This window comes from Alligator sinensis, unplaced genomic scaffold (assembly GCF_000455745.1).
Source record: "Alligator sinensis unplaced genomic scaffold, ASM45574v1 scaffold635_1, whole genome shotgun sequence".
Classification (NCBI taxonomy): Eukaryota; Metazoa; Chordata; order Crocodylia; family Alligatoridae; genus Alligator; species Alligator sinensis.
The window spans coordinates 37,424-49,161 of NW_005842482.1; positions in this window are offsets into that span (position 1 = coordinate 37,424).

An 11,738-nucleotide genomic window follows, 5' to 3' on the forward strand; every position below is an offset into this window, starting at 1 on the left:
CAGGGGCTTGTGGGTCAGAAGTGAGGGGCACCAGCTGGGCTGGGGGGCGGCAGGTTAGGTAGGAATGAGAGGCACTGGCAGGGCTGGGGGGGCAGGGGGCTTCAGGTTGGGAGTGAGGGACACAGGCAGGGTCGGGGGGACAGTGGCTTGGCTGTAAAACATGCTCATGTTCTTTGTGTGATTTGTTGTATATTGTGCCTCCTGTAGAACTGGAGAGGACCATTTCCCATCCCCCCCAGGCCATTAAGATTCCTCAACAGAACCTGTAAAATGAGTTGAGTGACTCTGGCCAGATCCTGGAGTGGTGACCCCCTTTGAATTGCTTTGTCTGTATTAACAGTGTTCCAGTGAAGCTGCTTTTTGGCTGGGACCCTGGAGGAGGGCATTGGGAGGGCTTGGGGGCAGGGGTTGCTCTCATCAGTCTGTACCTTGAGGCAGACTACCAAACCTGGCTTTCCAGGAGTTTGAACAGACACCAGCCCTGTTCAATAAACCATTCTGTAATGTGACTGCTCTGAGGCCAGCAATATTATTGTTTTCTTGTCACTTACCCCGTTAGGAATAGAGGAAGCCATGCCCTAGCAAGCAGTCCACAGAGACAAATCCCTATTCCTGCATTACCTTCCAGTATGCCAAAGGCCTAGTCCATGATTAAGTACCCAGAACTACCCTACCCATACCACATGCACCCAATGCTACATGTTAGGGTTCTCTCCCAGAGCTAGTAAAATGCTGCTTAGCTATGACTTGCACTTGGCAAGACATGCACTTTATTTTCTCTGTTCATCAGTCAGCCACCCCCTACATTTCTGAGGTCCCAGGAACATTTCACTTGCAAAACTCCCTGCCAGTCCCCCTGGGGCTGGGGTTGGGCTGTGGGGGAACCCCTGCTCACAGCGAGTGGCCTGCTCTCACCATCCATGTTTTTGGGGCATTCCAGGCCACATGCTAGGGTTTGCTCCCTGAATTTTAAACTGTCTGACTCTACTGAAGGTCAAGGATCATCTGCACCCCACTATCCCCATGCCCCACTGCCGCTGGAAATGTGGGGCAGGGACCCCTGGCTAGCAGTGACTGACCTTCTCACCATCCACTGTTTTGGGGCAGCCAACACCAAAGCTACATGAAGTTTGTTCCTATAATTCCCAGGTCCTTATTCCTGGTTCCTAGTTGCTTTTTCAAAGCTAACTTATACCAATAAATAGATTCATAGATTCATAGATGTTAGGGTCGGAAGGGACCTCAATAGATCATTGAGTCCGACCCCCTGCATAAGCAGGAAAGAGGGCTGGGTCTAGATGACCCCAGCTAGATACTCATCTAACCTCCACTTGAACACCCCCAGGGTAGGGGAGAGCACCACCTCCCTTGGGAGCCCATTCCAGACCTTGGCCACTCGAACTGTGAAGAAGTTCTTCCTAATGTCCAATCTAAATCTGCTCTCTGCTAGCTTGTGGCCATTATTTCTTGTAACCCCCGGGGGCGCCTTGATGAATAAATACTCACCTATTCCCTTCTGTGCCCCCGTGATGAACTTATAGGCAGCCACAAGGTCGCCTCTCAACCTTCTCTTGCGGAGGCTGAAAAGGTCCAGTTTCTCTAGTCTCACCTCATAGGGCTTGGTCTTCAGGCCCTTAACTATACGAAGCTTCTATAAAAGTTTCTTATTAATGAATTACACATTCTAAAGAGAGTGAATGTCATTAGCTATGCATAATATGTAAATTAGTACCCTGCATCCACCATTCCTGTGTACCAGCAAGGGACTCTTCTGGACACCTCTGAACAGAGTCATGCATAGCCCAATGCGTGGCCTGATTGACACCCCCTCCCCCCCCATGCACACTGTAATAAGTATATGGGCTTGAATAAAGAATTTCTTTTGGGCTGGGATTAGAGATGGAAATCCTTATTAGGCCTCCCCACACCATGACTCTCTGCCACTGGGGAACTCTCCCAGACATCTCTGACTAGAGTCTTGCCTGGCCCAAAGCAGTTTGTTCATGCCAGGCTGCCAACTCACAGCCCCCCATGCACACTATACTAAGTATATGGGCTAGAATAAGGAACTCTTTTTTGGGCTGGAATGACAGCTGGAAATCCTTCCTGGGTCAGCCCACATAGTCAAGGGAGTCCAGGACAGTCCCCAGTTCCAGAGGCATGGTGTGGGGTGACCCTAGCTCTGCGGTGCAACAGCCACATATAAAATTTCATCACAGCCCTCACCATACACTGTTATATACGGTAGTTACACTCCAGAGCTGGGCGCACCTGGGTGAGTCCTTGGTCAACACAGTTGTGTCCGGAGAGATGAGTAGACAGTACCATGGTCTGCTACTGTGGTCACTGTCAGGGGGAGCTGTCCTGGCAATTAGGGAATTGCCTGGGTGACCAGTGGAGTCACCCTAAAAACAGCACCCCATCAAGGCTGACAGAAAATGCATAAAGCCCCTGTTCCAAGAGAGTCCCCAGTGACACAAAGGTATTCCATGAGACATGGCATGAGCTCTAGCTGTGGGGTGTAATAGCCACATATAACAGTACATGGGAATGGCAGATATATGCCCAGCTCTGGGGTGTAACAGCTGCATATAACAGTGTATAGGGAGGGGTGAGATACTCCCTAGAGCTGGGTGCAATGGCCACATATAACAGTTTAGCACAGCCCTCACCATACACTGCCAGGGCCCTTCACTCCTGATCCACAGCACCCTACCCTCTCAGGAGCAGCATGCAGTGAGTCCCAGAGGAATCAAAGCCCTGAGCTACAGGCGGCAGCTTGGGTTCTTCCTGACCACCCTCCAGCACAAAGCTAGGAAGCTAAGTGTGCAGATGGCACATGGAGGATCCCAGAGGCACTAGAGCTTGGAGCTGTAGTCAGCAGCCCAGGCATTGATAGCTCAGTAGTACAGTTTTGCCTGCCATGTGAGAGACCTGGGTTTGATTCCTAGCCAGGGCACCAGAGGGTTGAGCTGTCTGCAAAAGTGAATCCCCACTGAGGAGGGGGGGTTCCCCTCACCCCTTTTACCCTGCCCCACTGGGGTGCCTGTGCCTTAAATGTTGTGGGATCTGTCTTATATTTTGAGAAACCCTACATCTTATATTTTGTAAACCCTGCGCCTCAAGTCTGTTGTTGATTTGTCTCTGTTATATGTATATGTTAACCTAAAATCCCTTTTGCTCCCCTCTCCTCAGCTGGTGCTCCCCGTCCCCCCAGGTGCCTGGAGGGGGGCGCAATTATCTCCCAGGGTCTCCTTGCCTCCTGCATATGTGTTATATTCCACCCTGTTCTTTCCCTGTTAAACCCATATTAAGTTCCAATTGGTCTCAGCTCTACTCTATAGGAGATAGAAGGAGAGCTGCTCCCCCATAAGTGGATACCCCCCCCCATAGCACACTAACACCTACTAAATCCCTTTATTTCAAGAGGGGATCCCGCATCTGAGTACCACCTAGGTTACATTTACCACCCAGGATACCCCTACCCTCTCAGCCCTGCCAGTACCCTTCACTCCTGACCTGCCGCCAGCCCTGCCAAACCAAAAACCCAGTCCAAAAAAAGTAATTTTAATTAACCTGAGTATTGAATTGCCTGACCCATAACAATTTGATCTTTCCCATAAAGTGCATGCAAACACAGAGAACATTTTTTTTAATTAAAAAAGTTGTATTTTTCATTAACCTGAACCTTGAACTAAATCACCAGTAAAAAATTGCAAGATTAGCCCCTGGAGTCTTGTTGAAGTATTGCAATAGCGATTCAATGAATTTCTATGGATTACCGAGTGAACTCAAGCAGTGCCTGGTGGTGTAATAGTTGCAAAGCAGGGAAAATCAGATTTTTGGGTATAAGTCAGAGCCATGTTGAAAATTTAAAATGGTAAAAATCCCTCATGGAAAAAAATTCATGAGCTAAAAATAAAACATGTCACGGGTGTTCTAAATTACCACAATAAAAAAAAAAAATCTAAAATGATAAAATCAGCTGACAACATGGATACACAGCCACTATTTAGTTAGCTTAATGGTAATTTTTGTCACGTGGACACAAGAAATGTGTAACGTGATAACAGGAGAGGTGTAATGTGGACAAGCACTCATGGGAGCTACTTTTCTACCCACTCAGTCCTGTGATGGATCAACTTTACATAAGTCTAGCCAAGGGATTTATGGAGGATATAAAGATAATTCTGTGGGGTTCATACTTAACTTGATAGGCAGGAATGATATGTTTATGGGGGCAAGAGGGAAAGATAGATCTTGGATTTTTTTTATAGACCAAAAGAATGAGCTGCCATGAAATAGATTAATAATAACCCTACACTGATTTTATGTTTAATAACTATACAAGTGTGTCTACAGTATGTGAGATGAAGATCTATATAATTATAAGTCTACAACTACACAAGGCTATCTGTAATAGGTGGTAGTTATAAAGAGTTGCTTCTAATGTGTATTGTATATACATCCAAGAATCATGCAGGACTGTAGTCCTAAGTAATATAGGAGAAAAAGAATGATATATATATGTGACAATGCTGCAGAATACATGGTTTAACTGGCCAGCTTTATGCTCTTAAAAGGAGTATTTACAATGTCTCTGTATTCTGCTCCCAGCAGGAACACATACAAAAAGGAGGCAATGCATATAATGAGATTCCTTTTTGGTCACTTGAACATATATTGCTTAGCTATATTGTTGGAAGCAGAATTCAGAAAGTTTTCAATCGGTTCAAGCAGCACAGAAGGACAAGGGGCAGTATTTGATCTGTGCTTTACCTGATGGGATGGAATAAAAGTTTCATGCAACATTTTACATTCTAGCTTCATTGTGCTTTACTTTAAAAGGAATCAGGCAGTGTGAAGAGGAGAAAAAAAGACCATCACAGTTCTTCTTATCAGTGAAATTACTGGATCTGTACAATTTCATTCCTTGGCACCATTATAAGAGTCAAATATGTAGAAGATATAAGTTGACTTTGAGTCTGATCTTAAGGCTATGATCCTATTTTTCTTTCAAAGTGGAATATAGATGGGAAAAGGTAGTATTTAAGAATGTGTGTTTGATAATAGCATTTGCTAAAGAACTTGGGAAGACTTTCAATAGTACTTCCATTTGCACAGCAGTGGCTCAGGGGAACACTACAGATCTGATTCTTCTCTGTGGGTGCAGCTACATGTGTGCTTTACTGTGGAGTTGACTAATTAGCTCCCCAGTAAAGTGTCACCTTATGTGTGTGCACTGATATTAAAGCGCAATAAATTATCTTTGTAAGATAGTAGTCAGAGACTGTAATATCCTACAGTAGAGTAGAGTCACTTACTGTGCTGCAATGCATGTGTGGACAGTGGCTGAGACAGAAGCATTTCCTGCTGGGGCAGAGCAGCCCTGGGCTGGCAGCAGGTACAGGGGATCAGCTTCATGGCTGCACAGTTTCAAGCATTCTCGTGCCTCAGCCAGCCCATCCACCACCCAATGCTGTCCCCAGAGCCTGGGGCTGACCCCCTGAGCCTGCTGCCAGCCTGGATCAAGGTGCTGCTGTCCTTGGCAGTTGTATAGACACCTGGGAGCAGTGTAGTCCAGAGTTTATCAAGTTGCATTAACTGTACATGTAGATGCACAGATAAAACTTTTCTTAAGAAAAGTGGACAAGATGAAGTAATATCTGGTAGCATAATGAAAGTGATTTTAATATTAAAATTTAATTTTATTTATTACTTCAGTTGCACCTTCCATTAAAAACTCACAAAGAATTTTGGGTTCATTCCTAATAGACCTTTAAAGGCCTTGCTACATATTGCACTTTGAGCTGCTAAAATGTTAATTGGTATGAGTGCTAGCTCTGGTTTGCAGCAGTTACACCTTAAGGCTTAAAACATTCCCTGCTTGTCACCAGCTGCACAGCTGTGACTTACCACAAGAAGGCTAGTGAGCAGGGCCTAGATTAGGAGCTATAGCTGCAAGCTGCCACTACAGGGCTGATAAGTCAAGACAAGCTTCTATCCCTGCTTTAGGTGTGTGTGTGGGGAGGGGTGGAGGGTGGTTGAGAGATAGGTTGGTGGGGCATGCAGCTGGGTGGCAGAGAGTTAATGGGATCATTGAATCCTAGGAAATTAGGGGTGAAAGTGACTTCAGGAGCACACAGAAGAACCATCCCCAATTATATCATCCCAGAAGAGCTGACCTGATCAGGGTGCGGGGCCTGGAGAAAATCAGCCCATGCAGGACCTCACCCCCACCCCCACTCTGATCTGGGCCCCAGATCCAAAGAAGCTGCCACTGCTGTTATCATGGCAGCGGGGGTGGGCTAGTAAGTGGCTGGATGTGGACCCATCACTATGCCTGGCTCTGCACCGCTGCTGCTCCACCTCACTCTGCAGGGCTCCCCCAAATGTGGAGTCTGGTTCACTCACCCTGATTCATCTCCTCCAGGGACAGCTTTGCATCCCAGGCAAGGCTTTGTCTATTTGGGTCTTAAAAACGTCCAAGAATGGAGATTGCGCAACATCTCTAGGGAACTGTTCCAGTGCTTTACTACTTCACGAGGAATTTTTCCCTGATATCTAACCTAAACTTCCCTTCCAGAAATTTGAGACCATTGCTTCATATTCTATCATCTACTACCATTGAGAAGTCTACCTCCATCCTCTTTGGAACCATCTTTCATGTAGTTGAAGGCTGCTATCCTTTCTGTAGTGGGGGGCCCAAAACTGGACACAATACTCCAGATGTGGCCTCACAAGTGCCAAATAGAGGAGAATAAACCTATCCCTCAGCCTGCTGGCACTGGTCCTTCTAATGCAGCCCAGTATGTCATTAGCTTTCTTCACAACAAGAGCACACTGTTGGCTAATATTCAATGTATTATCCACTGTAACTCCCAGGTCCTTTTGTGCAGAGCTGCTGCTTAGCCAGTCAATCCCCTGCTTCTACTGGTGCATGGGATTGTTCTGTCCTAAGTGCAATACTGTGCACTTGTCCATATTGAACCTCATGTGATTTATTTTGGTTCAGTCCTCCAATTTGTTGAGGTCTCTCTGAATCCTAGCCCTATCCTCCATCATATCTACTACTACTCCCCCAGAGCTTGGTGTTATCTGCAAACTTGCTGAGGGTGCACTCTATGCCATCTCGCAGGTCATTCATAAAGATATTAAAGAAAACCGGCCCCAGCACCAACCACAGAGGTACTCCACTCGATGCTGACTTCCAACTAGATATTAAGCCACTCATTGCTACCTTCTGACCTTGATAATCCATCCAGTTTTCTATCCATCTTACAGTCCATTCATTCAACCTGTATTTCCTTAGCTTCCTTGCAACAATATTGTGGCAGTTCATATCAAAGGCTTGCTAAAGTCAAGGGATGGGGGTGGGTAATGACATATGAGGTGGAAAGGAAATGGGAGGAAAGGTTGGTGAAATGAAGAAAGTCAACCACTGAAAGATAAAATAAAAATAAATAAAGAGGAAGTAAATTAAAGAAGGTCTCATGTTTTAATAAAGTGGGATTTGGGATTGGGGTGTGGAGGTGCTGGTGGTGCTTCCCTGAGTTGCTTGGAGAGGGAGAAGTGATGGAAGGTGCTTTTAGAGAAACTATTGGTCCTGCCCCAGGGAGGAAGCCCCAGTCCATGGGGATCAGATTGCCCCCTACCTTGTTCTCCCTCCCTACTCCCACTATACCCCACTTCTGGACCTATCCATGCCCTGTTACCTGGGTAGCTGGCATGTGTTCTTCAAGCTGTTTGCATAGGGTTGCAAACCCTGGGAGTCAGGATGTGGCACCACAAGAGGCAGGAGGAGGAGTTGGCTTGGTGCCAGAGCTGTCTTTTGGCAGTTGAGTTCATGCGGTAGAAAATTTGTGCACACAGAACAGGAGGGTGGGAGAGAGGACATCATACCCTGGAATGCTGGAGGATTGCAACTTGGGTGGTTCATCTATAGGGACTGACTACACATTAATGGAACATGAGCTGGGTAACATGGGTCATAGATAAACCTGTCCTGGACTGGAGTAACTATAAACTGCCTAAAGTATTCTTAAAACTAGTTTCAAGTGTTAATGTGTGGACAATCCAGGGATTAAGAGCTCCAGGAGCTGCATAAAATTAATGTGTAACAAGGATTTAGGTGCTTAAACAGGTTTAGATAGAATTTAGGTGCCTAATCACAAAGAACAATCCTAATTAACCAGGCTCAGTTGACACAAAACTGCTTATTCATCTAGACACATTAGGCACCTCCTCTTTGGCCTGAAAAGACCTCTTGGCAACTAGACTTGTGCTGTCATATATGCTCAGAAACAATCCAGTTCAGTCATCTAAAGTTCTTCACTCCTTACTAGGCTATAGGGCAACTTAAATCATGGGGCGTAAAATTATGACCAAGTCCCAGAATCCTTAGGCAGAAACAGACTAGACTGAGTGACTGATACTGAGAGCACTTATGTAGTTTAATAGAAAACAGTAGTGGTTTATCTTTTGTACAATAACACGATGACAGCATTTGCTCAGGAATTGTGAGATCTAGGTACTAAACTCACCTCATCCTGAAAAGCTCAAAACTCAGAGCTCATGTTTCCCAGGAGTCCTCCCTACTAGGCTGTCTGAGAGCACTCTGCAATCCTGTGCAGTTAAAAGTCCAAGAGTCACTGGACTAGAAGGAGAACCAAGAAGAGGGAGTCTTACTCTGTGGTCTAGTACAGTGGAAAATCACCAGAGCAGGAGAATCCAGTCCCTGCTGCCAGGATTCTCTGCATGTTTTGAATTAGTCCTTGATGAAAAGACAGAAATAACCTCCACAGAAGCCACCAGAACCTCCCCTCACCAAACCAAAAAGTCATGTTCTCATTTCCTTGATCTTCTTCTGGCTCTGTGAGGGTGTGTCTACACAAGATGCTTTACTGCAGAGCTGATTAATTAGTTCCACTGTAAACCATCACTGTCTACATGAATGGTGCTCTTAGCTCTCAGTAAACTAATTAACTCCAATGTAGGACACAAGTTGCTGACTTTACACATGTCAGATCAATGCTCAGGATCTCAACATCGTGCTGTTAGGCAGGGCATGACACAAAATTATACACACACACATAAACTGCACATATGACACTATGGGTCCACACACATACGCATATATACACACACAACACACACTTCAGTGGCTGTGTGTGTTAACACTAGGGGCACTTGGGGTAATCAGGGTGCTTGGTAACTAGGGAGCACTTGGGGCCCCAGGCAAAAGAGGTGGTGGAGATGGGACCGGGAGAGCCAGACGTGGAGCCGGGCAAGCAGAGGCAGCAAAGGTGGAGGTAGGAAGCTGGGGAGCAGGAGCGGAAAGAGCTGGCTTCTCTGCCAGAAGCCAGGAGGTCAGGAGAGGTGGAGGTGATGGAACAGAGCTGGGACATCAGGAGAGGTGGAGGTGATGGAGCACCGGTGAGCCAGGACAGCAGGCAGCTAGCAGAGAAGCTGGGAGGTCAGAAGAGGTGGAGGTGGTGGAGCAGCAGTGATCCGGAGGAGCAGGAAGCTGGCAGAGAAGCTGGGACAGAGGGAGAGCTGGGAAGGGGGTCAAAGGTGGCAGAGAGCGGGGTCAGGGAGCAGAGGGACAGGAGTTAGACATGAGGTTGGGTCAGAAGCAGGGGCAAAGGAGGTGGGATTAAGTGGGAAGCCTGCAGCAAGACAAAGACCAGCTCAGGGTCCAAAAATATCAGTTTTACTAGATAAGCAACACAATATACAGACCATGAAGTTATTGGTTCTATTGTAGGGCTTTTACTGATGTCTCTGGAGCTGTAGAAAGAGCTCTTAATTTCTGTGGCACACGCCCCTTTAATCCAAGCAGTATTGTTGTGAAATTCTGCCAAGGAAACAGATATCATAAAAGTACTGAAATGTGTAAATCAGTTGTTTCCTGTTTTGGGACTTGTTATAAAATCTTTGGTACTCTACAGCTGCAAGCTGCAGTATATCAGAGTGTCAGTCCTGTATCTTTTGGATAGCTATTGTAGAAAAATATAAGAGCAATGAAACCTTTGTTGGCCAACCAAATAAACAGTAGGAAAGCAGGTCACCGGTAGAGTACAAAGACTTACAAGAGTTAGTCAGAAAGAGCTAGAGGGCCAAAGGTGAGCAACAGTAGAGTGGATGGTCTCAGAATGTAAATATTTTATTCTATACCATTTTAAAGTTATTTTCTGGGCTGGAGTACACACTCTATGATTCTTTACTAAAATTAAAGTTTCCATTAGTAAATAAAAAAAGGTTTGTGTTACATATTAAATATAGGTCATATGTTAGACTGTGTAAAAACCTTTAAATATATTTCCAATATTGAGAATATGTTTTGCATGTGTACTTTATTATATGCATTTATTGACATGTCTTTCATCAAAAGGATGTCTGTATTTTTTCTCTGACCTACTTGCATAATTTCTTTGTAAAGTCTAAGATGGAAATAACTGCAAACCTAAGATACTTATCTTTGAATGTAGACACAATTCTCAAGTTTCAGTGGGTGGTAGTTATAGACTGAAACCATTCATTGATCATTCAGCAATATCATCACCTCAAGAAACAGGTAATTTGAATTTCCTCTTTGATTGAAATACATGTCCAGTACCATTTACAACTTCCTTCCAACATGCGGCCTGATTCGGCATTGTGATCCTCCATTTTTACACCTGCATAAACTTAAAGGAATGGAGTTTCACTAGTGTACAGCAGAAGTAGTGTTGTGGCAAACCAGACCAATGATCTGTTTATTTTATTATTTCTAAAATAAACAAAAGCTTACATCTACCGCTAGTCCCGCTTTCCAGGGGTTGGTGGGAAAATGAGGAGGAATATAAATAAACATCTTAGTGATGTATTAGATATTTGCTGTGAATGCACCATGTTGTGGGCCATTGTTGAAATTAAAAAATGCTGTTATTTGTTATGTTTGGGATCTGCCCTCTTTTCCTAGTCTAAATTTCATGCTGCTTGTGATTTTAACCACAAAATTGCAAATTCTTTGTCTAAAGCACCTAATCATTGTGAGTAAGCAGGTGGTAGAATCTTCAAAGATTTTTTTTTTCTTTTTTAATTGCTATAGCATCTGGCTTCCTGGCAAGCTAAATAGTTAGGTTGGTTTTTTTCATGGATTTAGAAAATCTCCTGGGTGCTCAAGGTTTGCACTAGAGTTCAAGAAAAACAAAATCTTTTTCATTCTGTCAGTTATAAATGTATTATGGCTCTTATGTGTAGAAAGTTGTGATGTGTGTATGCATACACTTTTTTTATACATCTGAAAAACAACTTGAAAATAGTGCTCAGGCTGCAAAGTCAAGCATTCACAATTTAAGGAATGCCAGAATTAAGGTTTTCCATGCAGACTTAGTTCAGGTCACTTGTGTTTGTGCATTGTGCCAAAATGTAATTACGTTGTCACATAGCATAAGGTTTCTGCTTCATTCAGTGTTTATTCTCTTAATTCCTGGCTATCCAACTGGCAGCTTATGAAAAGGTGCAATGTGGCCCCTGGGTTCTTGCCCAGGGGCCAGAGTTTGGTAGTGCCAGCAGTGGAGGAGTGGGCAGCTTACACTGCTCATATGGCAGTGGCAAGGCAGGGGCTCATAATGCTGGTGCAACAGACTGAGTGGGCATAGGTAGGTGTTGGCCTAGAAACGGTATTTAGACATTTGCTTTTTGAAAATTGGTTTGTAGGTAGGTAGGTATATGTGGTTCAGGATGGGCAGCAG